The sequence below is a fragment of the Mustela nigripes genome, chromosome 2 (genome assembly GCF_022355385.1).
Source record: "Mustela nigripes isolate SB6536 chromosome 2, MUSNIG.SB6536, whole genome shotgun sequence".
In the NCBI taxonomy this organism is placed as follows: Eukaryota; Metazoa; Chordata; class Mammalia; order Carnivora; family Mustelidae; genus Mustela; species Mustela nigripes.
In genome coordinates, this window is record NC_081558.1 from 60,312,586 (window position 1) to 60,339,489 (window position 26,904).

General features: G+C 41.0%; 1 protein-coding gene across 2 annotated transcripts in view; it reads right to left on the reverse strand.

Annotated features, from left to right (window-relative positions):
* Nucleotides 1-26,904, reverse strand: part of MYRIP (myosin VIIA and Rab interacting protein) — a 396,334-nt gene that overhangs the window by 94,140 nt on the left and 275,290 nt on the right. The gene's annotated exons all lie outside the window — the stretch shown is intronic.

Consider the following 26,904-nt stretch of genomic DNA (forward strand, 5'->3'; position numbering starts at 1 on the left):
CTGAAGTAAGACCAGCGAAGCATGCGCCGGAGTCCACCCAGCAGCAGGTGGGTGAGTGCCTGCCACCCGAAGCCACTCACGGACGCACCTGCTTCATAGCAGGCTCTGCCCTTGATGCTCGTGCTGCATTAACAACACCTCTAATTCAGCCTGGGGATGTCCAAAGCATAAGAGAGACACAGGCTCTAGGACAAGATTCTTCAGCCACCTATTCATTCAGCTAGAAGTACTGAGGGAAAGCAGTTTCTTGCTCAGGGCTGGAATGGTCAACACAGAATGCTGTCAGGATGCTTCTGTTTTTGGCTCAGTACTTCTGAATCCCTTCCATTTTAAAAATAGCTCTTGTTGTACCTTTTATTGTGAATGTAATAACAGGTACTCATTATAGAGAATTCAGAAAAGTAAAATGAATACAAAGGCCTCTCCCTCCCCAGATGCCAGGGATATGAGAGAAGGTAGCCAGAGGGAAAAGTCAATGCAGCTGAAGAATGTGGGTGAGAGCAGCACCAGAGATTTTGACATATTTCTAGAAAATCGGAAGTGAGTGATTGCATAAAGATCAGAGAAAACACTGCCCTCCAGGTAGGCACTGGAGCTGGGCCTCTCAGACCAAGATGTCTAATTTGGAGCTGGTTGGTGCCAAGAGCAGGACTGGTTATAACACAGAATTCAGAAACCTGATTTAATGGTTGTGTAGGCAACCATTGGTCCCTATTCCAATTCCCAATCAGCTGGACAACTGACCCAAGGTGGTTTTATCCTTAGGCCCCAAACAGAACATAGTCTAATAAAACTGAACAACCTACTTGGAGAAGGCTAGGACTTGAATATAGGGGTTATACCTGTAATGAAACCTTCCTTCTGCAGCCCTGGGGGAGCCCCCACACACTGCCCACCAGATCCTACTCATCTACCCTAGAGCCGGGCCTGCCAGGTGACTGACTGGCTAATAAACTTGGAAGTTGTTGGTCAGCACACCCACCCCTTTTTCACAGGAGAGGTCTCCTGGGAATACTAACTTACCCATGTAAGTCACCTCTATTAACCAGTGAAGACCTTTGTTAAAAATATGTATAGATAACTGGGGATCAGTAGATATTTGAAACAATCCAATGTCATGGGAAAGAACGACCTAGAAAAACTAAGAGCAAATTTTTAGAAAGGGAAATCAAGGTAATCTAGGGTAATGAAAATAACTTTAAAAATTCTAATAGATAACTGATTTGAAAAAGACACCACATCCTATCCACACAACACTAGGTAGTGTGAAAATTAAATAATCAGAAGACAATGTTTTCTGGAACATAGAACGTATGATTGGGGAAAGAAAAGTAATAGGAGGTCTAAAAGTTAAAATCAACATAAACTTTCCAGAATGCAGAGGAAGAAGTAAAAAAGATGGGACATATCAGAGGAAGAGACATGAGGATGAATTCAGTGGCCTCAGCATCTAACAAGATTCCAGGGAGGAGCGAGAGGAAAAAAAAAAAAAACCAATCACATAACAGAAGAAAATGGCCGCAAGCTAAGAAAGGCAAAAGTCTTTAGGGTTTAAAGAGTCTACCAGTGGCAAATCAGAATAAATTGATTACAACACAAAGTACAGCAAAGGAGATAACGTCTTCATGACGACCCTCCAAGATGAGGCTTCTAGGCAGAAAAAAAAGGGTATTTTTGCAAATGAATAAAAATAATAATGACATTAAACATTTAAATCAGTAACATTGAATGCTAGAAGACAGTGGAGCATGGATTTTCTAAGCCCAGAGAAGAAATGGCAAGACCTCAGAACTCTATGCTCAGCCAAACTATCATCAGATAAGGGCCAAATAAAAATACTTTCAGACATGTAAGGTCTCAGAAAATCGATGTGCTTTCTAGGAAGAAAAACTGTTAAGGTATACTTAGGGGAGCCAAAAAAAAAAAAAATCCAATAAAGTGGAAATCATGGGACTCTAGAAAAAGGGAGTTAGTCCAGGGTGCGATGGATGGAAGTCCCAGATGTCAGGGTCATAGCAGATCTGAAAGGAGGGGTTAGGGGGTGCACACAGTCAATGAGCACAGGATTAAGAAGCCCAACGAATGAAGAGAGACAGTGAAGAAGGAACCACAGCTTTCTTTTGTCAATCAGAAAAAAGAATTAGAAACCCCAGGAAAAACAAAAGCACAACTAAAAAGTGGCTGCAGAAAGTGATGGTCTCAACGAGAAGCAAATAAAAACTGTTAAGAACTTGTCAACTCCTGAAGCAGAAGGGAGGTGAATGGCCCATTCTTCTTCAGGTGGCCCAGGTTCACGGCCAAAGATTATATTTCCTTCTTTCTATGGATTTCACTGCAAGACTCTGGTCTATAGCAAATGACATATATTATATTATATACATAATAGGTATAATATAATTTTATATAGCATATTAAAATGCCATTAACTTTTCACACCCTATTTACAGACAAAGAAAGCATGAAAGATCCTCAGTGTCAAGACGTTCACACTTTTTGCTGAAAGCAAAATCAAGTTACCAGCTAGCATGGCAGAAGCCTGAATGCAGAAAGAGGATTCTGTGGTTCCTGCCACAGAGATGATTCACATGCTAATTTCCTCATCCTATACTGATGGAGTCCAGATAGGCTTCTAAACTATATGGACAATAATGGCCTAAATGTGTTATTTAAAGTGATAGAGGTCATTTTATTTATTTATTTATTTATTTTTTAAAAGATTTTATTTATTTATTTGACAGACAGAGATCACAAGTAGGCAGAGAGAGAGAGAGAGAAAGAGGGAAGCAGGCTTCCTGCGGAGCAGAGACCCCGATGCGGGGCTCGATCCCAGGACCCTGAGATCATGACCCGAGCCGAAGGCAGCAGCCCAAACCACTGAGCCACCCAGGCGCCCCGGTCATTTGATTTTAATAAAAGGTTTTAATAAAACTTTGTGGGGAAGGGAAAGAGGTAGCAAGAAGTAGGCTATTTATGAAGGTCTAGAGTTGACGAATCAAGAAATGGTAAGATAAGCATGTGAGTTACAATTATACTAGTAACCCCAAGAAATGTTTACAGGTGCTTGCTTGGGGCATTGGGATTTTGCATGCAGCTGGGGGCATAAGACTATTTTTATTTTTATTTTTTTAAAAGATTTGTTCTATTTTATTTGAGAGAGAGAGAGCACACATACACACACATGAGTGGGGAGAGGAGCAGAGGGAGAAGCAGACTCCTGAGCAGGGAGCCTCATGTGGGGCTTGATCCCAGGTCCCTGAGATCATGACCTGAGCCAAATTCGAGAATTGGCTCTTAACTGAGTGAACCACCCAGGTGCCCCAACTTTTTAAGTTGACTATCATTTTATATTGTTTGATATTTTTAAAACCAGGTATTATGCATTAATGTAAAAGCACTAAAATAAAAACAAATAAGATTTTAAAAAATCACCCAAAAGTTCTTGACATCTGAAGAATGTTTATTATGAACCAAATGTTTGTGTTCCCACAAAAGTCATGATGAAAGCTAATCCCCAATGTGATGTTATTTGGAGGTGGGGGCTTTGAGAGGGGAGGTGTCATGAAGGAGATAGTGTCCTTACAAAAGAAACCCTAGAACACTCCTCCCCCCTTCTACCATGTGAGGACACAGTGAGAAGATGGCCGTCTAGGAAGTAGGAAGCAGCTCTTCACCAGACACTGAGACTGCTGGTGCCTTGATATGAGACTTCCCAACCTCCAGGATAGTGAGAAAACAAGTTTCTGTTGTTCATAAGCTGCTCAGTCTGTGGTATTTCTTTTTTCTTTTCTTTCTTTCTTTCTTTTTTTTTTTTTTTAAAGATTTATTTATTTATTTATTTGACAGAGATCACAAGTAGGCAGAGAGGCAGGCAGAGAGAGAGGAAGGGAAGCAGGCTCCCCGCTTGAGCAGAGAGCCTGATTTGGGATTTGATCCCAGGACCCTGAGATTATGACCTGAGCTGAAGGCAGAGGCTTTAACCCACTGAGCCACCCAGGCGCCCCTCAGTCTGTGGTATTTCTTTATCACAGCTGAGACAGACAAAGATGGTGCTCTTCCAGCTTCTTCTCAAGGGGATCCCTGAGGAGCTAATCAGCCTATGTAGATTGGGAGGAGTCCAGGAACTGGTGGTGTGTGTGCACATGCGCACATGTGCACACATACATGCATACACACATGGAGAAACCAGTGTTGATCTAAAGACTACCGGTGCCCCAGACCAGCACTGCTCTGAGACAGCATGTTTTTCACGACGGAGGATGCTCTCCCTGTTCTGATAGAGCAATTCAGCAGACAAAGGCTGCGGGGAGATCAGGGCTGCCACCGAGAATGGCCAGGAAGCAGTCGGTGATGGTGGCAGTGGAGGGGCACGCCTCCTAGAAGGTTTGTGACTTCACTGAAGAGAAGTTGCGGATGGGCTTGTTCCTGAGTGCATGTGAGGGACTTCCGGACAACAACACACACATGGTCTTTTAACACACATGGGATCACAAAGGCTTTGATCTTGCAGATGGCTCACAGTTCCATTTGTCACTTCATTCAAGTCTCTGCACAAATGTCACCCCTTGTGAGCCTTGCTTGACCACCTTCGCTAGAATACCACGACCAGGGGTGTCTGAAGGGCTCAGTTGATAAATCAGTCGATTCTTGGTTTCATCTCAGAGTCCTGAGATGGGGCTCTGTGTTCACTGGGGATCCTGCTTGAGATTCTCTCTCATGCTCTGCCACTAATCTTCTAACCGCCCCCCACCAAACTGCACACACTCACACACTCTGTCTCTCTAAAATAAATAGTCTTTAAAAAAAATAAAATGAATACCAGGACCACACTAACACATCTTCTATCACTTTCATTTTCTCTCTCCATTTTTCCAGAGTTCTACTCTGCCCTTGATGTGTAATTATATGTAATCGTGTATAGTTATTTATAAGTTAATATATTGGTGTATTAGTTAATGACTTTTCTGGATTGGATTGCAGCTATTTACTTTTCCCTCCAAATTTTTATTTAAATTCTAGTTAGTTAGCATACACTGTAATATTGATTTGGGGAGTAGAATTCAGTGATTCATCAATTACATCAATTACATACAACACCCAGTGCTCATCACAAGAACTGCCCACCTTAATACTGACCACCCATCTAGCCCATCCCCTACCCACCTCTCTCCAACAACCCTGTTTGTTCTCTGTCATTAAGAGTCCTTATGGTTTGCCTCCCCCCCTCTTTTTCCTCCCTTCCCCTATGTTCATTTGTTTTGTTTCCTAATTTACACATGATTGAAATCATATGGTACTTGTCTTTCTCTGACTCACTTATTTCAATTAGCACAACACACTCTAACTCTATCCATGCTATTGCAAAATGGCAAGATTTCATTTCTTTTGATGACTGTGTAGTATTCCTATGTGTGTGTGTGTGTGTGTGTGTGTGTGTGTATCACATCTTTATCCATTCATCATTAATGGACACTTGGGCTCTCTCCATAGTTTGGCTATTTGATAAGCCTGCTATAAACATCAGGGTGCATGTACCCTTTTGAACTTGTATTTTTTTATCCTTTGAATAAATACCTAGTAGTGCAATTTCTGGGTGGTTGGGTAGTTCTATTTTTAACTGTTTGAGTAATCTCCATACTGTTCTCCAGAGTGGCTGCACCAGCTTTCATTCCCCCCAACAGTGTAAGAGGGTTCCCCTTTCTCCACATCCTCACCAAAACCTGCTGTTTCTTGTGTTGTTTATTTTAGCCATTCTGACAGGTGTGAGGCGATAGCTCATCAGGGTTTTGATTCATATTTCCCTAATGATGACTGATATAGAGCATCTTTTCATATGTCAGGTGGCCATCTGGATGTCTTCTTTGGAAAAGTGTCTATTATTGTCTTCTGCCTATTTCTTCTTTTTTTTTTTTTAAGTTTTTTTCTTCAGTGTTCCAAGATTCATTGTTTATGCACCATACCCTATGCTCCATGCAATACATGCCCGCCTTAATACCCACCACCAGGCTCACCCAACCCCTAACCCACCTCCCTTCCAAAACCCTCAGTTTGTTTCTCAGAGTCCATAGTCTCTCATGGTTCATCTTTCCCTCCAATTTCCCCAAACTCATTTCTCCTCTCCAACTCCCAATAACCTCTGTGTTATTCCTTATGTTCCACAAGTAAGTGAAACCATATGATAATTGACTCTCTGCTGGACTTATTTCACTCAGAATAATCTCCTCCAGTCCCATCCATGTTGATATAAAATTTGGGTATTCATCCTTTCTGATGGAGGCATAATACTCCATTGTATATATGGACCATATCTTCTTTATCCATTTATTTATTGCAGGGCTTCTTGGCTCTTTCCATAGTTTGGCGACTGTGGCCATTGGTGCTATGAACATTAGGGTACAGATGGCTCTTCTTTTCACTACATCTGTATCTTTGGGGTAAATACCCAGTAGTGCAGTTGCAAGGTCATAGGGTAGCTCTATTTTTCATTTCTTAAGGAATCTCCACACTGTTTTCCAAAGTGGCTGCGCCAACTTGCATTCCCGCCAACAGTGTAAAAGGGTTCCCCTTTCTCCACATACTCTCCAACACTTGATGTTTACTGTCTTGTTGATTTTGGCCATTCTAACTGGTGTAAGGTGGTATCTCACCTCAACATGAGGCAGGAATCTATCAAAATCCTAGAACAGAACATAGGCAGTAACCTCTTTGACATCAGCCACAGAAACCTTTTTCAAGACATGTCTCCAAAGGCAAAGGAAACAAAAGCGAAAATGAACTTTTGGGATTTCATCAAGATCAAACGCTTCTGCACAGCAAAGGAAACAGTCAACAAAACAAAGAGGCAACCCACAGAATGGGAGAAGATATTCGCAAATGACTCTATAGACAAAGGGCTGATATCCAAGATCTATAAAGAACTCTTCAAACTCCACACACACAAAGCAGATAATCACGTCAAAAAAATGGGCAGAAGACATGAACAGACACTTCTCCGAAGAAGACATACAAATGGCTAGCACACACAAGAAAAATATTCATCATTAGCCATCAAGGAGATTCTGTCCATTTCTTTTCTTTCTTTCTTTCTTTTTTTTTTTTTAAGATTTTTATTTATTTATTTGACAGAGAGAGAGATCACAAGTAGGCAGAGAGGCAGGCAGAGAGATAGGAAGGGAAGCAGGCTCCCTGCTGAGCAGAGAGCCCGATGCAGCACTCGATTGCAGGACGCTGAGATCATGACCTGAGCCGAAGGCAGTGGCTCAACCCACTGAGCCACCCAGGCGCCCCTCTGCCCATTTCTTAACTGGATTATTTGAGCGTTATGTTTGATAAGTTCCTTAAAATTTTGGATATTAGCCCTTTATCAGATATGTGATTTGCAAATATCTTCTTTTAGTTTTGTTGATTATTTCCTTTGCTCTGCAGAAGATTTTGATCTTGATGAAGTCCCCATAGTTCATTTTTGTTTCCCTTGCCTACAGTGACATGTCTAGTAAGAAGTTGCTGTGGCTAAGGTAAAAAAAGTTGTTGCCTGTGTTCTCCTCTAGGATTTTCATGGTTTCCTGTCTCACATGTAGGTCTTTCATCCATTTTGAATTTATTTTTGTGTATGGTGTAAGAAAATGGTCCAGTTTCATTCTTCTGCATGTTGCTGTCCAGTTTTCCCGACACCGTTTATTAAAGAGACTGTTTTTTTTTTCTATTGGACATTCTTTCCTGCTTTGTCAAAGATTAGTTGACCATAGAGCTGAGGGTCCATTTCTGGGTTCTCTATTCTGTTCTACTGATCTATTTACCTATTTTAGTGCCAGTATCATACTGTCTTGATTATTACAGCTTTGTAATACAGCTTGAAGTCTAGAATTGTGATGTCTCCAGCTTTGCTTTTCTGTTTTCATGATTGCTTTGGCTATTTGGGGTGTTTTAGGATTGTTTGTTCTAGTTCTGTGAAAAATGCTGGTGGTATTTTGATAGGGATTGAATTAAATGTGTAGACTGATTTGGGTAGCATTGCCATTTTAATAATGTCTATTCTTCTAGTCCACGATCATGAATGTTTTCCCATTTCTTTGTGTCCTCATCAATTTTTTTTTCCTAACTGTTCTATAGTTTTTAGTGTATAGATATTTCACCTCTTTAGTTAGGTTTATTCCTAGGTATCTTACTGTTTTTCATGCAATTGTAAATGGGATAACTCCTTGATTTTTCTTCTTCTTCATTATTGCTGTATAGAAATGCAACAGATTTCTGTATGTTGATCTTGTATCCTGCAATTTTGCTGAATTCCTGTATTAGTTCTAGCAATTTTTTGGTGATGTTGTTTGGGTTTTCTTTATACAGTATCACGTCGTCTGCAAATAGTGAAAGAATTTTTCTTTGCTCATTTGGACGTATTTCTTCTTGTTATCTGACTGCTGCGGCTAAAATTTCCAGTAGTATGTTAAATAGAAATGGTGAGAGTGAACACCCCTGTTTTGTTCCTGATGGTAGAGGAAAAGTTCTCAGTTTTTCCCCGCTGACTGAGGATAATATTAGCTGTGGATCTTTTGAATATGGCCTTTATGATGTTGAGGTGTGTTCCATCTATCTCTACTTTACTGAGGGTTTTAAATCAAGAATGGATGCTGTATTTTGTCAAGTGTTTTTTCTGCATCTATTGAGAGGATCATGTGGTTCTTATTCTTTCTTTTATTAATGTAGTGTATTACATTGATTGATTTGCAAATATTGAACCACCCCTGCAGCCTAGGAATAAAACCCACTTGATGGTGGTGAATAATTTTTTAAAAGTACCGTTGGATTGATTTGCAAGTATGCTATTGAGAATTTTTGTATCCATGTTCATCAAGGATATTGGCCTGTAATTCTCCTTTTTGGTGGGGTATTTGTCAAGGTAATTCTGGCCTCATACAAGGAGTTTGGAAGTTTTCTTTCCATTTCTATTTTATGGAACAGTTTGAGAAGTATAGGTATTGTTAGTTCTTCTTTAAATGTTTCATAGAATTCTCCTGGAAAGCCACCTGACCCTGGACTTTTGTTTGTTGAGAGATTTTTCTTACTGATTGAATTTCTTTGCGGATTAGGAGTCTATTCAAATTTTCTATTTCTTCCTGTTTCAGTTTTGGTAGTTTGTATGTTTCCAGGAATTTGTCCATTTCTTCCAGATTTCCCAGTTTGTTGGCATATAATTTTTCATAATATTCTCTTATAATTATTTGTATTTATGTGGTATTGGCTGTGATCTCTCTGCTTCCATTCCTGATTTTATTTGGTACCCTTCTCTTTTCTTTTTGATAAGACTGGCTAGGGATTGATCAATTTTATTAATTCTTTCAAGGTACCAGCTCTTAGCTCCACTGATTTGTTCTACTGGTTTTTTGTTTCTATATTGTTTATTTCTTCTCTGATCTTTATTATTTTCCTTCTGCAGTGTGTATTTGTTGTTCCTTTTCTAGCTCCCTTAAGTGTAAGGTTAAGTTGCATATTTGAGACTTTCCTTGCTTCTTGAGGTAGGCCTGTATTGCAATATACTTCCTACTTAGGACTGCCTTTGTTGCATCCCAAAAGTATTGGACTGCTATGTTTTAATTTTCATTTCCTTCCATGTACTTCTTAATTTCTTCTTTAATTTCCTGGTCAACGCATTCATTCTTTGTAGGATGTTCTTTAACCTCCATGTATTTGTGGTCTTTCCAAATTTTTTCTTGTAATTGACTTTAAGTTTCATAGCATTGTGATCTGAAAATATGCATGGTATGGTATCAATCTTTTTGCACCTGTTGAAGCCTGACTTGTGACCCAGTATGTGATCTGTTCTGGAGAATGTTCCAGGTGCACTTGAAAAGAATGTGTATTCTATTGCTTTAGGATGAAATGTTCTGAATATATCTGTTAAGTCCATCTGATCCAGGGTATCATTCAAAGTCATTGCTTCCTTGTTGATTTTCTATTTAGGTAATTTGTCCATTGCTATAAGTGAGGTTTCAACATCAACTATTACTGTATATTATCAATGATTTTTTAATTTTTATTATTGATTTATATATTTGGGGGTTCCTAAGTTGGGGGTACAAATATTTACAATTGTAATTGTAATACTTCTTGATGGATAGACCCTTTATTTTTAAATTTTTAAAAATATTTTATTTATTTGAGACAGAGAGTGTGTGCATGAGCTGGGGGGTGGGCAGAGGAAGAGAGAGAAGCAGGCTCCCCACTGAGCAGGGAGCCAGTCCAACGTGGGACTCGATCCTAGGACCCTGGGGTCATGACCTAAGCTGAGGGCAGACAGATGCTTAAATGAATTAGCCATGTTGGTGCCTGATGTTAAATTGTTATTATCTATTTCTTCTTTCCAATAGAACATAATTATCTCATGGAAAACAGGGGTTTTGTCCACACTCCTGTATCTAAGTGCATAAACCCAATGTAGGGCACACAGTAGACACTCAATAAAATCTGGTTAGTGATGGAGTTACATTGTTTTAAACCTATTCTTTTTCAGTTACTCTTCCTGATTGAATTTAATGTCCTTTCATAGTGTTCCCCACAGCATCTTTAGCAGCCCCCGGGTTCTCCACAGTATAGATGCAGCCTGCTTTATGTAACTGATCTCCTATCTTTGGACACTGAATTTTTCCCATTTTATTTTCTATTAAAAACAATTCTATAGGGGCTTCTGGGTGGCTCAGTGGGTTAAGTCTCTGCCATCGGCTCAGGTCATGATTTCAGAGTCCTGGGATCGAGCCCCGCATCAGGGTCTCTGCTCAGCGGGGACGCTGCTTCCCCCTCTCTTCTCTCTGCCTACTTGTGATCTCTCTCTCTCTGTCAAATAAATAAAATCTTTAAAAAAACACCAATTTTATAATGCATATATTGGCAACTAAATGGTTTCACATGATTGCACTAATGGATTCTAGAAGCAGAATCACTGGGCTCAAAGATTTCAGTCTTTCAGAAAGCTTATACCAGAAAGCTTGCTCCTCACCTGGATGCGAGATTCTAAAACCCTCAAGGTGGCATTACATTGGAAAAAACAAAACAAAACAAAACAAAACAAAACAAAACAAAACAGAGGAGTAGCTGCTCCATAGCAAAGCCCACTTATGGTCCCTACGTGCAGCATGGGAAGGAAGGTAAAAGGGCAGAAGGCAAGCATCAGCTTGTCTACTCAGGTTTGGTCTACACGATGGCATTTAGGGGCTTATTATCTTCACTGAGGGAGAAATACAGCTGTACAACAGCATGTACTGAGTGTATCATCCCTTTTATGTAAAACTGCATTATATCACCCGTATCATAGCTATTAATACAAATGGACACAATTATGTGAGTGCTTTCTCTGTCTTAGGCATTCTGCCAAAAGCTTTCCTCAAATCATTTTGTTTAATTCATAGAGCATAGCATAAGGAGTAAGACCATGAGTGCTGGGGCAGGTGGAGACTGGCCCAGGCATTTACTACCTGTGTGGTTTTGAGCAAATTCCTGTCTCTAAGTCTCAGTTTCTTCCTCTATAAGATGGGGATGACAGTAACCACCTCCTAAGGCTGTTTGAGGATAAACGATGTAACACAAGCAATAAGTTGCCTGTCACAATGTAAGGGCTCAGTGATTTCTTATAACAGCTCTACAATGGTGAGCCTCATTTGGAGAGATGGTAAGTTGAAATGTGGTGAGACTGACTATCTTGCTCAAAGGAGCAAAGTACCTGAGCAGGGAATCAAAATTCAATCATGCACATATGTGAGTCACAGGCTCAGTGAAGAGACTGGCTCTCTTCAGTGTATTCTCCTACAGCATTTTAATTTACTACAAATAATATCTGTCTTTTTTTTTTTTTTAGTATCTGTTATTTTTATCAAAAACCCATAAAGAATGTAAAATAATATAGCAGAAAAAAATACAGAAGACTTTGTCCTTGGAAATCATAACATCTGGGCTTATGATTTATTTGATAGCTTTAAAAGCACAGAAGAAATGCAACTCTAGAAAAGAACTGTTCTCCAGGTTGCATCCTCTGCATGCTGCCCTGCTCCCTAAGCCACTGACCTCTGGGAAGGACATGCAGGTATCTTAGCTCTGCAGCTGAGGGTCCATAATTGTCCTGGTTGGGGATAGTCATGACTGTGCCCCTCAGTCTTTTTTTTCTTTTTTGTCATGTTAGTCACTATACAGTGTATCATTAGTTTGTGATGCAGTGTCCCATGATTCATTGTTTATGTACAACACCCAGTGCCCCGTGCAATATGTGCCCTCCTTAATACCCATCACCGGACTAATACATCCACCTGTCCCTCTCCCTTCTAAAACCCTTAGTTTGTTTCTCAGAGTCCACACTCTCTCATGCTTTGTCTCCCCCTCCGATTCCCCCCCCCCTTCACTTTTCCCTTCCTTCTCCTAATGTTCCCCATGCTATTCCTTGTGCTCCACAAGTAAGAGGAACCATATGATAATTGGCTTTCTCTGTTTGACTTATTTCACTCAGGATAATGTCCTCCAGTTCCATCCATGTTGACCCAAAAGTTGAGTATTCATCCTTTCTGATGGCTGAGTAATATTCCATTGTGTATATATGTGTATATATATATGTATGTGTATATATGTATATATATATGTATATACATATATATACACACACACACACACATATATCAATATGGACCACATCTTCTTTATCCATTTGTCTGTTGAAGAGCATCTTGGCTCTTTGTACAGTTTGGCTATTGTGGACATTGTTGCTATGAACATTGGGGTACATATTCCCCTCATTCTTTGGTCAAAAGGACCTTTTGGGACACTCACCCAGCCTTCTCAGTACAGCCTATGTTGTTCTGGAAAAGCTGGCTCCACTCCCCTGTCAGCATGTGAGTGGTCACATGACACAGACCTGCCAATCAAGGCCAAGATGGAGGTTTTTACTGTTGTTCTTGGAAGAACGTGCTGCCCTTCTGCTGGGTTGACTCCATGGCAGAATGAAAGTCGGGAGCTGCTGGGGTCACCCTGCCATCACCTTGCGGGGGAGATATTTGTGGTATTCTGGACAAAGCAGATCTGACAGTGGGAAGAGACAGGATCCTGCTGCTATACTTCAAATACTTTGATCTACTCAAGCCCAAGGTTAACCCCTGGACTCATCCATTACATGAACCAATGTATTCCCTCTTTTAAACTTCAAATTGAGTCTCTATTATTTGCAACCAACAATCTCCATACTTCAAGTATATAGGGAGCTCCTACTCCGGGCTTACACAAAAACTCTTGGCATTCAGAAGCATGTTAATGACCTCTACAATAGAAACCTCAGCTTGCTCTCAAGTTTTGGAATGGAACCAGAGCACTGTCCTGGGCTGCTGGGAGGTGGGAGGTTGGACTGAATCCTTGGAGAATGACTGACAAAGCCATAGCCCTATTTGGAGAGCAGACAGCTTTTCCTTTAAAAAGTGATGTGTTCTAGACTATGTTTTGACTTAGAGTTAATGTGGAGAGCTTTTCTGGAAACCCCAGGGAAGGCTCAGTTATGATGACCTTCATTTGATATTAGCTTTTTATTTCACTTATTTTAAAATGTATGGCTCAGAGGACACTCACGGATGCATGAGGTTTGTGGGGCAGAGGTGTGGGGAGAAGTGTGTGAGGATGCCGGTACCAGGGTGGACTGGGTAAGTGCACTTTCAGGGTCCCTGGCCCATCTGAGGTCAGCCTCTTCCTAAACAGACATGACTTTAGGCAAGGGCAACGGCAAGGAAGAAGACTTGTGTCCACATCCTGCTGGAGTGGAAGGCAGAGTGGACTCCTGCATGTGTGTGTTGATTCCTTCCTTTGCCTACTCATTCATACTTTCATTCCCGCACTATTTATTGAGTGTCCTATGTGGCAGGCACTGTGCTAAGTATGTAGGTGGTGACCAACAGATGAGGCCACTACCCCTCCATGCTGCCAGACTAATGTCTTCAAAGAGTGGCAGCTGTGTCATGAGATGGGATCAAAAGCCAAGCCAAAGGCATCTCAGGAATGGCTGGACCCAGCTTTGGGTTCTGGATCATTTCCACAGAGGTGTGTGAAATAGGAACCAACCTGCTTTATGTCTCAGGCATCTTCTTCAGTGATGTCCAAACTGCTGCCTCTCAGCTGTAGTACACACAGAGGAGGTGGGCTTAGGAAGGGGAGGGCTCCACCCTCCTGGTGACAAGACTTGCCAAGAGCTTCTGGAACTATCCAGAGGGGCCCTGCTTGACTTCTCTGCCAATGATCCCAAGTAACCCCAATGAATGTTCCCACAATGATTCTAAGCTCTCTGCAGTTTCACCAACTTAAGTATGAAAGTTTCTTAAAATACTAGAGATTTTTAAAAAGGCAACAGCAAACTTTTAAAATTCACAATACAACATAGTTAGAATTGATGAGTTTTGGTCCTTGGAACCACTTCCTCCCCTATAAAATGCAATAATAACTGGTGCTCCACAAGGCTGCAGGAAGAATTCAATAACTCAGCCCAGGGTGTCTGGAGAAAGGCCAGAACCTTGGTGCCCACTGGGGATGCCAGCTGAATCTGAATGTGATGCACATATTTTCCCTGCATAGCCTCTACACGTCTGTCCTCATTAAATGCTGCCAACAAGTGATTTCCAGTGTGAGGCATGTGCACTGATGGGGGCAAAGGCGCCATCTTTTGGTAGGAAGGTTCCCCCAGATGTACCTCCTCTTGGAGATTCTGATAAGCCTTCCCTCTGGCACCCCTGCCCTCCCTTCCCACTTCGCTCCCTAGTAATAAGAGCTATTAAGCAAAAATGATGATGAGGCAGAAAACAAGACTGAGAATGACAAACTGCCTACATGATATAAATAAACATATGGTATTGACGTATGCCCAGACTTGTCTTGATGAACTCTTGCTCATCACCTGTCAAGACAACAAGAGGGTTCTGGAAGGGGGAAGGAGAGCTATTTTATGTAGGTTGGTCAGGGAAGGCCTCTCTGGTAAGGTGTCTTGAGCAGAGACAAGAAAGAGGAGAAGGAGTGGGACCTTCTTGAATGGAAACTGGGCACCCACTTGGGATCAAGTTCTCTTTTGCAGCTAAATTCCAACCAAAACAAAAGATGGAGCCCCTTTCCTGTACCTACAGAGAATCAACAATATATTTTCTAAATTCTTTAGAAGCCTTTCCTCTCCGTCTCTCTACCTTGTCTCACTACCTGGTGTCACGATGTTTTCACTAATTCCCTCTCAAGGAAGGCATCAGGATGAAAACTGACGATTCCATAACCACTAGAGAGACTGGTCTCTTAAAAATGATACAAGCCCCGTTTAAATGCATTTTGCCATCATTTATTGAGAGCCTCCTCAATCCTGGATTCTTCAAATGGAACCTTTTCTGCATGGAGAGAACTCTTGCTTCTGTGTCTAGAAATTCAGAACAGGTCTTTCCCACAAAGTAGAAGATTAAGAGAGGTTCTCATTTTAAGAAAATTAGGGATGTTTTTCTAGCTAAGAGAAGCTTTAAGAAAGAAAAAAATATGGGGGAGGGGGAAACTTGTCCTATCAGAGATGAGAAAAATGCATGATAATTAAAACAGTGTGATACATTTAAAATGAAATCTTAAAAAAAAAAAAAGAAAACAAATAGCAAGATGGTAGACTTAAACTCAATCACATCAAAAAATTAAATTTAGGGACGCCTGGGTGGCTCAGTTGGTTGGAGGACTGCCTTCGGCTCAGGTCATGATCCGGAGTCCCGGGATCGAGTCCGCATTGGGCTCCCAGCTGCATGGGGAGTCTGCTTCTCCCTCTGACCTTCTCCTCGCTTATGCTCTCTCTCACTGTCTCTCTCTCTCAAATAAATAAATAAAATCTTAAAAAAAAATTAAATTTAAACTTTTTATTTCTACATATATTGCAAACCCCACAATACATTTTATTATTTTTGTTTTTAGTCAATTATCTTTAAAGAATTTTAAAATAAAAAATAAATGAGGCATGTTTATTATTTAAAAAAATTAAAAAAAAATAAAATATAATTAAAAATAGGAAAGAAACCTGGAAGAAGATATGTAAAATATAACTGTTGATTTCTCTGAACAGTGATATTATGGGTAGTTTTAATTTCTCAAGTTGTATAAACAGACACTATTTTACAAACAGAAAAGAATGGTACTATATCTTTCTGGATTTTTCCAAGTAAAAGGAATAGAGACCATATTCCCCTATAGTATAATAAGAAGGCCTATGGCCACAGGAAGAGAGGATTGGCACTCCTATGTACCCACTTCTGGATGCATTGGGAAAGTCAGCAATTACTCTCTTCGAACCCCAGTGTCCTCATTTTAAAACAGTGTTTACAAAATCTACCTCACAGGTTGTGAAATTAAAGACAACATCCAAAAGCACCTGTTACAATACAGGCACCTAGTAGGAATGCATCCGACGGGAGATACAGGCTACAAGAATCATGTTAAGAAAGAAACTCAAAATATACAGATATACCTAGATCACAGAATATAAAAAAGAATTTAAAAAGTACCAAGCTTTTCTCATATGGATTTTAGCTTCATGGCAATTCACTATAACCAGACAGCAGAGATAATCAATAAAGAAGCAACATTCACCTTTGGAGGGGACAGACGAGGGAGGTTTACAATTTTTCACAATGGTAATTTTTTACAATCCTCAGAAATAATTTCCAGAGTTGTGAGGACCATTCATCTTTACAAAGTTTAGTTCAACTCAGGCATTTTATTGAGTATCTTGCTGTGCTGAGGCCAGTACAGTACTGAGGTTATAAAGGCTAGTAAGCCTAATTATACTGCTTCAAGGAGCTCCCAGTTTAACAGGGAATGCTCCTAGCTTGGATGAGGAGGGTCTAATGGTCATACAACTAACCAGCATAAGGGATATAAGAAGAGAATCAGGTTTGGAGGGAAGGTGTATGTTCAGCGAGGATATCTGAATTTGGGGTGCCCATCACAATCCCTGATAACAACAGAAATCTGGACTAGAAATAGATTTGGCAAGTCTTGGTCCACAGGTGGGATTAAACCAATAACTGATGTATCAGAGGTATAAACCTTCATCGCCATCTTCCTGAGGAAAATGGAAACAAGTTAAGCAATTTGCTGATACATCACCAAACTAAGCAAATCTGGGAACAGACTACAGACCCTATTCTTGGGTCAGTGCCTTGATGTCTAATCAGATGGTTTTCCTTCCAGACATCCCAATTCATGTTCTAATGGCAAATTAGGGCTTCTTCAATTCCCAAGCTAATCAAAGCCCCATAAATCAAGGAATGAGAGGAAAATCTAAAAGCATTGTACTGTTTTTCTCAAGAACCCCCTACTTATCCCGTTGGAAATGCTAACACTTCAAGGCACTCATGGTGGGAGCAGCTGTCGACTCTTCTTCCTGTGACATGAATAAATTTGTAAGCATGAGAAATTCTCATCAGGAGACTGGAATTGTAACTCAACACAAGAACAGCACTGAAATGACAATCACATGAAGCTTTGCCCAAGAATGCCAGTCTGATTTTGCGTCATTGGACTAAAACAATGTAATGGCAACAGATATAGAAGTGCCTTCCAAAAACCTGCTCGGATGATTCTGGCTGCTGGAGATGAGGCATGTCCTCCCTGAACCCTGAGCTCCAGCACAGCAGGGCACCGCATGAATTGAGCTCATACTGGACAGAACTAAGCTCATGCTGGACAGAACTGAGGTCTTGTATTCTCTACCGCTGGTATGGTCCTTGGGTGCCTTCTTAATGGAAGGCTTACCAGAAATGCACAGTTCCAGACCTCCACCCTCACTGGAGACTTGCTCAGTCAGGACAGCATGTTAGCAAGATTCCCAAGGGATTACGGAGCTCATCAAAGCTTGATAAGCACTTGCTGAGCAAAAATTAGCCGAGTGTTTTCTGAGACCACTTGATTTTCTGTTTTTCTTTTCAATTCTGGCTACAATCCATTTAGATAGAACAGGAGATAGAGCAGCTGAGACGCCTCACTCCTTCCCACTTTTCAAGGACAAAGAGCTGAGTTGGGTGATTAAAAAAAAAATGTTCTGAAGAAGAACAAAATGATTTAAATGATATCCCCAAATTTCAGGTGCTTCCTTATAAGAAAACAAAATGCCGAAAACACTGTTGATACAAATGCAAATCATTATACACAGCAAGGTTTTCCAAACAACCTACAACCAAATAAATTGATCATGATGAACTTAAACAAACATTACATTGTTGGTAAAAATTAAGAACAGCAGCAATTAAAACCCATGACCAACTGAAGATAGTTTCAATGACACAGGGATAATGAAACATCCTCCCCTAAAAACTATAAACACATCTATGACTCTGCTTTAGTTTGTGTAGAATACAGAATGACAAGATGTAGCAAGCACTAATAACTTACTGAGCCGCAGTAGTAGGGAAGGATTCCAGGGCTTTCTTTGAAAAAAAAAATAGATTTTATTTATTCATTTGACACAGAGAGAGTTATCTTAAGTAGGCAGAGCAGCAGGTGGGGCGGGGTGGGGGTTGGCAGGCTCTCTGCTTAGCAGAGAGCCTGATGTGGGGCTCGATCCCAGGACCCTGAGATCATGACCTGAGCCGAAAACAGAGGCTTTACCCACTGTGTCACCCAGGAGCCCCAGGTTCCAGGCCTTTCAAACAAAGGGACTGTAAGATAGGAAATCGGTTAGAAATGAGGGGAGTGCTGAGGTTCTCAACAGGCAATAGCAAGGATTTCTAGAGACAAACAACATTTCTAGGACAAGCTGCTGCCACCCCAGGGCCAAAGGGACAAGGTGGCATTGTCAGGAGTAGAGTCTTGGAACTAGAAGCTGTGGCCACAGAGGAGATGCTGTCTGAGAGAGAGATGGAGGAAATATTCAGTACTGTGTCTTCTCTTTCCCTTCTGCCCTCCCGTCTCCCTCCAGGGACTTCTACTGTCCAAGCTTGGAAGGGAGCCTGGGTAATGCAGCTTGTGGGAGTCAGCCCCGGGTGAACAGAGCAGAGCAAGGAAGGGCCAAGATGTAGGGTCTGGCAGCACACAGCAAATGACACGCTAGTTTACAAATGGAATGTTTATGAACACCAGAGTCCAGTAACCCTCAGTAATTCCCTTAATAGGTGACTAGTAAATAGCCTTAGCTTGAAGTAGAAATCTAAGTCTGCAGAACTGTGACTCATTTGTCCACAAGAAGGGAAGAAAGGAATTATGTTTGGGGGTCGATTTGCAGCCATGTGCCCTCAGAACATACTTTAGGAATTGCTGGTATGGGACAGAGAGTGGGCTGGTATTAGATCAGACATTAGCACTTACCACCTGTGTGGTCAAGGGTATGTTGCTAACTTCTCTGGCTGCTCTTTTCTTCATGTGTGACATGGAGATACTAGTGTTTATCTGGCAGAGTCTTAGGAGGCATCACTGACCTAATGTGCTCATACAGCTGTAGAACGTGAAGAGTGAGCAGTAAGAAAATGGCAGTTAAAGTTTAACCTCAGAAGAAACTACAAATTTGTTAAATTTAAGTTTTGTTATCAGCAAGTCTTTTTCTCTAAAGAAGTCAAAGAGCCACCCTCCCCCGATGTGAAACACAATACAAGGTCAGTAGGAAGAACTTGGTTTATCCATTAGGATAAGTTGACATCATTTTGGGCCTTAGCATCTTGTTACATGTCTCAGAAGGTAGCTGTGCAGGTATAAGCTTCCCTCAATGGCAGTGTACATAGCTTCTCTTGCCAGCACAGGCTTCCAGAGGTCAGACCTCTAAAATTGGGCCCATCATCCTGCTGAGAGCAGTTCACCCAAATGAGTGTTCAGCATTGAGGACAGGCCCAGGGACTGCCTTGCTACCAGAATCACTTAGTCCTATTCTGCTGAGTGAGACCCAACTCGTAGGAAGTATGCTTTATAAATAACTCCTTGGAAACTATGTTCCTAAAACAAATGCAAGGCATGATTACCAAGTTCACCGCAAAAGCCCGCCAAACCACCTTTTCTCCTCTAAATCTGATCTGAGGCAATTGAATTAACCTAGCAGAGGTTTTGTTTCTTCAGATGCAATGAAGATAATAAATATTTCATCAAGTTTTTTATAAAGATTAAATGACATTATGCACAGGAGACATTCAGCACAGTGTTTTTTACCCAGAGTAATCTCGAGGACATGTAATTTCTTATTATAATCAATGTTGTCATTTTATTCTAAGCCTTTGGATTTCTTTTTTGGGGAGGATGTGAATGCAATCAATAAGTAAAGAGTAAAAATAGACTTGGAAAGAAATGTGTTCAATCCTCATATTTCAACTTAACCAGAAAGTTAAATATTAGGGTTAAGGTGGTTGTTAATTTTTAGTAGCTGTTGAATGTGTTAAAACCCAGCTTGCTCGACCCCAACTGAGGCTTCTGATCTGGTAGTTCTGGGTGAGACCCAAGGATGGGCATTTTAGACAGATTCTTATGTGAGGTGATGCTCCTGGTTCGAAGACCAGAGAACCACAAGTTCTAGGACAGATCTGGCAGGTTGCAAAGAGCACACGAAGATATTAGGAACTCAAAAGTGTGGGCCAAACAACAGGATGACAGTGATGTGTTTGGAAAAGAAGGCTCCTTCAGCCCTGACAGCACACAGGCCCTTGAGCCCTGAATCAGTGCAATCAGTTTTGAAAAGGCAAGAGAGTTTGAGAGGCTGGATGGAAAAGAGCAGCCCCGGGTCCCTGGGTGGCTCAGTGGGTTAAGCCTCTGCCTTCGGCTCAGGTCATGATCCCAGGGTCCTGGGATCGAGTCGCCCTCTCTCTCTGCCTGCCTCTCTGCCTACTCGTGATTTCTCTCTTTGTGTGTCAAATAAATAAATAAAAAAAATCTTAAAAAAAAAGAAAGAAAGAAAGAAAGAAAGAAAAGAATAGAACAGCCCCCATGCAGGGACCCCTGTGTGTCACTGGGAATTTGCAGACATACTGGCCAGGAGGCTGAAGTGTCATGTTCAGTGGAGACGTGACAATTGCCATTAATGTGAAGCAGCTCGCTGAGGGTGAGAAGCTGGAGCTGGCAACTAGCAAGAAGGAAGGAAAGCCTGGAAGAGAATTGAGATGTCCATGTGACATGCCTGCAGTGGCTCCTGAGCACCCCCACGCACAATTTCGCCAAATCCACACAGCAGTCAGGGGGAGACAGATGAGGAAACAGGTTAAAGGATGTCTGAGATGCCCAAGGTCACCCAGCTTGATGGGGACATGGCACTTTTTTTTTTTTTTTTAACTTTGAGTATCTCATGACTAAAGCAGGTTTAAAAATTTTTAAACTCTTTTTCATAAAGTTTTATTTATTTATTTTAGAGATAGAAGGAGTGCACACACATGTCAGCTGTGGGAGGGGCAGTGGGAGAGGGAGAGAGAGATCTCCTTGCTGAGTGCAGAGCCTGATAGGGGGCTTGAACCCAGGACCCTGAGGCCATGATCCGAGGTGAAATTAAGAGTTGGATGCTTAACTGATTGCACCATCCAGGCACCCCAAATATTTTTTTACAATTTTAACTGAAGTGTAGTTGAAACATAATATTATTTGGTGTCAGGTGTACAACTCAGTAATTGAACAATTCTATACATTAAGATATGCTCACCACAAGAAGTGTAGTGACCATCTGTTACCATACAAAGTTATTACAATATTATTGACTATATTCCCCATGCCATACTTCTCATCTCCATGACTTATTTAATAACTGCAAGTTTGAAACTATTAATCTTCTTCACCTATTTCATCCATCCCTCTACCCCAACACTTCTGGCAGTCACTAGTTTGTCCTCTGTATTTAGGAGTCTAGTTTTTTGTTGTTTGTTCATTTGTTTTGCTTTTTAGATTCCACACATAAGTGAAATCATAGGGTATTTGTCTTTTTCTGATTTATTTTGCTTAGCACAGTACCCTCTAGGTCCATCCATGCTGTTGCCAATGGCAGGAAGAACTCATACAACTCACTGCCAAAAAGCAATGCAATTGAAAAACGGGCAGAGGACCTGAATGAACAGCTTTCCCAAGAAGACATCCAGATGGCCAACAGACACATGAAAAGATGTTCAACATCAATCAGGGGAATGCAAATCAAAACCTTGATGAAATATCACCTCACACCTGTCACAGTAGCTAGTATCAGAAAGATAAGAACTAACAAGTGCTGGCAGGGAGGCGGAGAAAAGGAAACCTCATGCACTGTTGGTGGGAATGTCAATTGGTGCAGCCACTGTAGAAAACAGTATGGAGGGCTCCTCAAACAACTAAAAATAGAATAGAAGTACCATACAATCCAGTAATTCATTTACTGGGTATATACCTGAAGAAAATAAAAACACTAATATGAAGCAGCATTATTTACAACAGCCAGGATCTGGAAGCAACCCAAGCGTTCACTAATAGATGGAGTGAAGATTAAGTGAATGAAGATGACGTGGTATATATACATTGGAATATTATTCATTCGTGATAAAAGACTGGGATTTGAAGCCAGGTCCATCTGGACCATATGTATTGGGGATATAAAGTGAAAACACTCATCCCGCCACATTCGTCCCATGTCACAGGCAGTGTTCTAAGCTCTATATACAAACTACCCTATTGAAGCCTCACAACCACTCTGTTGTGGGGTAGTCTGCTTGTTAGTTTCCATTTCACAGAGAGGAAGTGGAGGCTATATAACCTGCCTGAGGACATATGGCCAGTGGGAGGTGGAGCCATGGCCTGAGCCCAGCAGTCTGGTTCTAGAGATTGTGCCCATTGCCCCTGCACCACACTGGCTGCCCTCTGTAAGGCAGGGATTCTCTCAAAAGAGAAAAATAATAAGCCAAGCACAGAAATAATACCTATTCTCCTGAAGCTGTTTCAAAAAAACTGAAGCAGAAGGAAAACTTCCAGACTCTTTATATGAAGCCAGCATTACCCTGATCTCCAAACCAGGCAAAGACCCCACAAAAAAAGGAGAATTTCAGACCAATATCCCTGATAAATATGGAAGCCAAGATTCTTAACAAGATCCTAGCTAATAGGATCCAATAGTACACTAAAAAGACTGTCCACCATGATCAGGTATGATTTATCCCTGGGTTGCAAGGGTGGTTCAACGTTCGTAAATCAATCAACGTGATAGAACAAATCAATAAGAGAAGAGAGAAGAACCACATGGTCCTCTCAATTGATGCAGAAAAAGCTTTTGACAAAATCCAGCATCCATTTCTGATTAAAACGCTTCAATGTATAGGGATAAAGGGAACATTCCTCAACTTCATGAAATCTATCTATGAAAAACCCACAGAGAATATAATCCTCAACGGGAAAAAGCTGACAGCCTTACCTTTGAGATCAGGAACACAACAAGGATGCCCACTCTCACCACTCTTGTTCAACATAGTATTAGAAGTCCTAGCAACAGCAATCAGACAACAAAGAGAAATAAAAGGTATCCAAATTGGCAATGAAGAAGTCAAACTCTCTCTCTTTGCAGATGACATGATACTTTATATGGAAAACCCAAAAGACTCCACCCCCAAACTACTAGAACTCATTCAGCAATTCAGTAATGTGGCAGGATACAAACTCAATGTACAGAAATCAGTTGCTTTCTTATACACTACCAATGAAAATACAGAAAGGGAAATGAGAGAATCGATTCCATTTACTATAGCACCAAGAACCATAAGATACCTGGGAATAAACCTAACCAAAGAGGTAAAGGATCTGTACTCGAGGAACTACAGAATACTCATGAATGAAATTGAAGAAGACACAAAAATCTGGAAGACCATTCCATGCTCATGGATGAGAAGAATAAACATTGCTAAAATGTCTATATGGCCTAGAGCAATCTATGCTTTCAATGTCATTCCGATCAAAATTCCACCGCATTTTTCAAAGAGCTGGAGCAAACAATCCTAAAAGTTGTATGTAATCAGAAGAGACCCCGAATTGCTAAGGAAACGTTGAAAAAGAAAAACGAAACTGGCGGCATCACGTTGCCTGATTTCAAGCTTTACTACAAAGCTGTGATCACCAAGACAGCCTGGTACTGGCATAAAAACAGACACAGAGACCAGTGGATCAGAGTAGAGAGCCCAGATATGGACCCTCAACTCTATGGTCAAATAATCTTTGACAAAGCAGGAGAAAATATACAGTGGAAAAAAGACAGTCTCTTCAAAAAATGGCGTTGAGAAAATTGGACAGCTATGTGTAGAAGAATGATACCAGACCATTCTCTCACCATACACAAAGATAAACTTGAAATGTATAAAAGACCTCAACGTGAGGCAGGAATCCATCAGAATCCTAGAGGAGAATATAGGCAGTAACCTCTTTGACATCGGCCACAGCGACTTCTTTCAAGATATGTCTCCAAAGGCAAAGGAAACAAAAGCGAAAGTGAGTTTTGGGGACTTCATCAAGATCAAAAGCTTCTGCACAGCAAAGGAAATAGCCAATAAAACTAAGAGGCAACCCACGGAATGGGAGAAGATATTTGCAAATGACAATACAGACAAAGGGCTGATATCCAGGATCTATTAAAAAACTCAAACTCCACACACAGAAAACAGATAATCATGTCAAAAAATGGGCAGAAGATATAAACAGACACTTCTCCAATGAAGACATACAAATGGCTAACAGACACATGAAAAAATGTTCATCATCACTAGCCATCAGGGAAATTCAAATCGAAACCACATTGAGATACCACCTTACACCAGTTAGAATGGCCAAAATTAACAAGACAGTAAAGAACAAGTGTTGGAGAGGACGTGGAGAAATGGGAACCCTCTTACACTGTTGGCGGGAATGCAAGTTGGTGCAGCCACTTTGGAAAACAGGGTGGAGATTCCTTAAGAAATGAAAGATAGAGCTTCCCTATGAGCCTGCAATTGCACTGATGGGTATTTACCCCAAAGATACCAAAGTAGTGAAAAGAAGGGCCATCTGTACCCCAATGTTCATAGCAGCAATGGCTACAGTCGCCAAACTGTGGAAAGAGCCAAGAAGCCCTGCAACAGATAAATGGATAAAGAAGATATGGTCCATATATACAATGGAGTATTATGCCTCCATCAGAAAGGATGAATACTCAACTTTTGTATCAACATGGACGGGACTGGAAGAAACAAGTCAAGCACAGAGAGTCAATTATCATATGGTTTCACTTACTTGTGGAGCATAAGGAATAACATGGAGGACATTGGGAGATGGAGAGAAGGGAATTGGGGGAAATTGGAGGGGGAGTCGAACCATGAGAAACTGTGGACACTGAGAAACAATCAGAGTTTTGGAGGGGATGAGGGTGGGAGGTTGTGAGGCTGGTGGTGTGTATTAAGGAGGGCACATATTGCATGGAGCAGTGGGGATGGTGTGTAAACAATGAATTCTGAAACACTGAAAGACATTTTAAAAATTAAAAAAGAAAAAAATAAACCATATCACAATAAATAAATAAATAAATAAATAAATAAACAAACAAATAAAAAGAAACACTTAAGATTAAGAAAAAAAAAAAAAAGCCAAGCACAGGTGTGTGGCTTGTCTGAGGTTATGGAGGAGAGGGCCGCCTGGCTGGCTCAGTTGGTAGAGCATGCAACTTTTTTCTTTTTTTCAAGATTTATTTATTTGAGAGAAAGAGAGAGAGAGAGAGAGAGAGAGAGAGAAAGTGCTAGTGCATGAGTGGGGGGGGATGGGCAGAGGGAGAGGGACAGAAATCCTCAAACAGACTCCATGCTGAGTGCAGAGTCTGATGGGGCTCTATCCCAGGACACTGAGATCATGACCTGAGCTAAAATCAAGAGTTGTGTGCTCAATGGACTGAGCCACCCTGGCACTCCAAGTATGTGACTCTTGATTTTGGGGTTATAAGTTCAAGTCCCACGTTGGGTGTAGAGCTTACATTAAAACAAATAAATAAATAAACTATATAAATATGTATAATATATTATACATATGTATAATATATTATACATATTTATATTATATATATAAATATATAAATATTAAAAAATTATATATTTTAAAATATTTATATAATTTTAAATATTTTAAAAAATTTATATTTTATATATAATTTTATATAAATATTTAAAAATATATAAAACATATATTTTATATATATATAAAGTTATGGAGGAGATGAAGAAGCAGCTGCTGAAGAAGCTTTGCTGGCAGAGCTGGGTGCCTTGGGGGTCTGTGTGAAGATCCCAGCTGCCCTTCCTTCCAGCTGCGTTCTGCTGGGCTCACCATCTCTGGAGTCAGTTGCATTTTCTTCCTCACCTAGGACTCCTCTGGAACATCCCTGTCAGCTGTGTTAAACCCTTGGACCAACATTCTCTCCAGGATTAAGCTTCCTTGCGAAGCCCCAGAGACAGACAGAAGTGAGTGCAGGGAGAAGAATGTGGGCTGCCTGGTTCTCCTTTCCCGGTGTCAGCACTAGCCCAGGCCACAATGGTGATCAGTCCTGTACCTTCTCCCAATAAGCTGACAAGCATGGAACCTCCTGCTTCAGAGAAGCCACTCCTGGCTACAAAAATCAAAGGATGCTGAAGTCACAGAAAGCACTCAAAAAGGGCTCCTGGTACAGGGAGCAGCTTGGCCCAAGTGAGTCTGTGATTGGGCTGTGTCCATAGCTGGCACTCAGATCTCTTAAGTTTCTGGAGGCTTTGTAGCCAGGCTCTGACAGAAGTGTATTTCCACTGGAATAGTGTGGGTGAAAGATGGCTGTAAATTCCTTGCTGGTCCTCCCTTTGAAAGACAGAGTCAAAATTCTCTGTGCCCTTGAATCTGTGCTGGCCTTGGTGACTTGTTTGTCCTTGAGAAGATGAAAGAAGTGACATTCTGGAATTCCTGAGGTTAAGTCACAAGAAGTTCTGTCCCAGGCTTCTTGGAGCT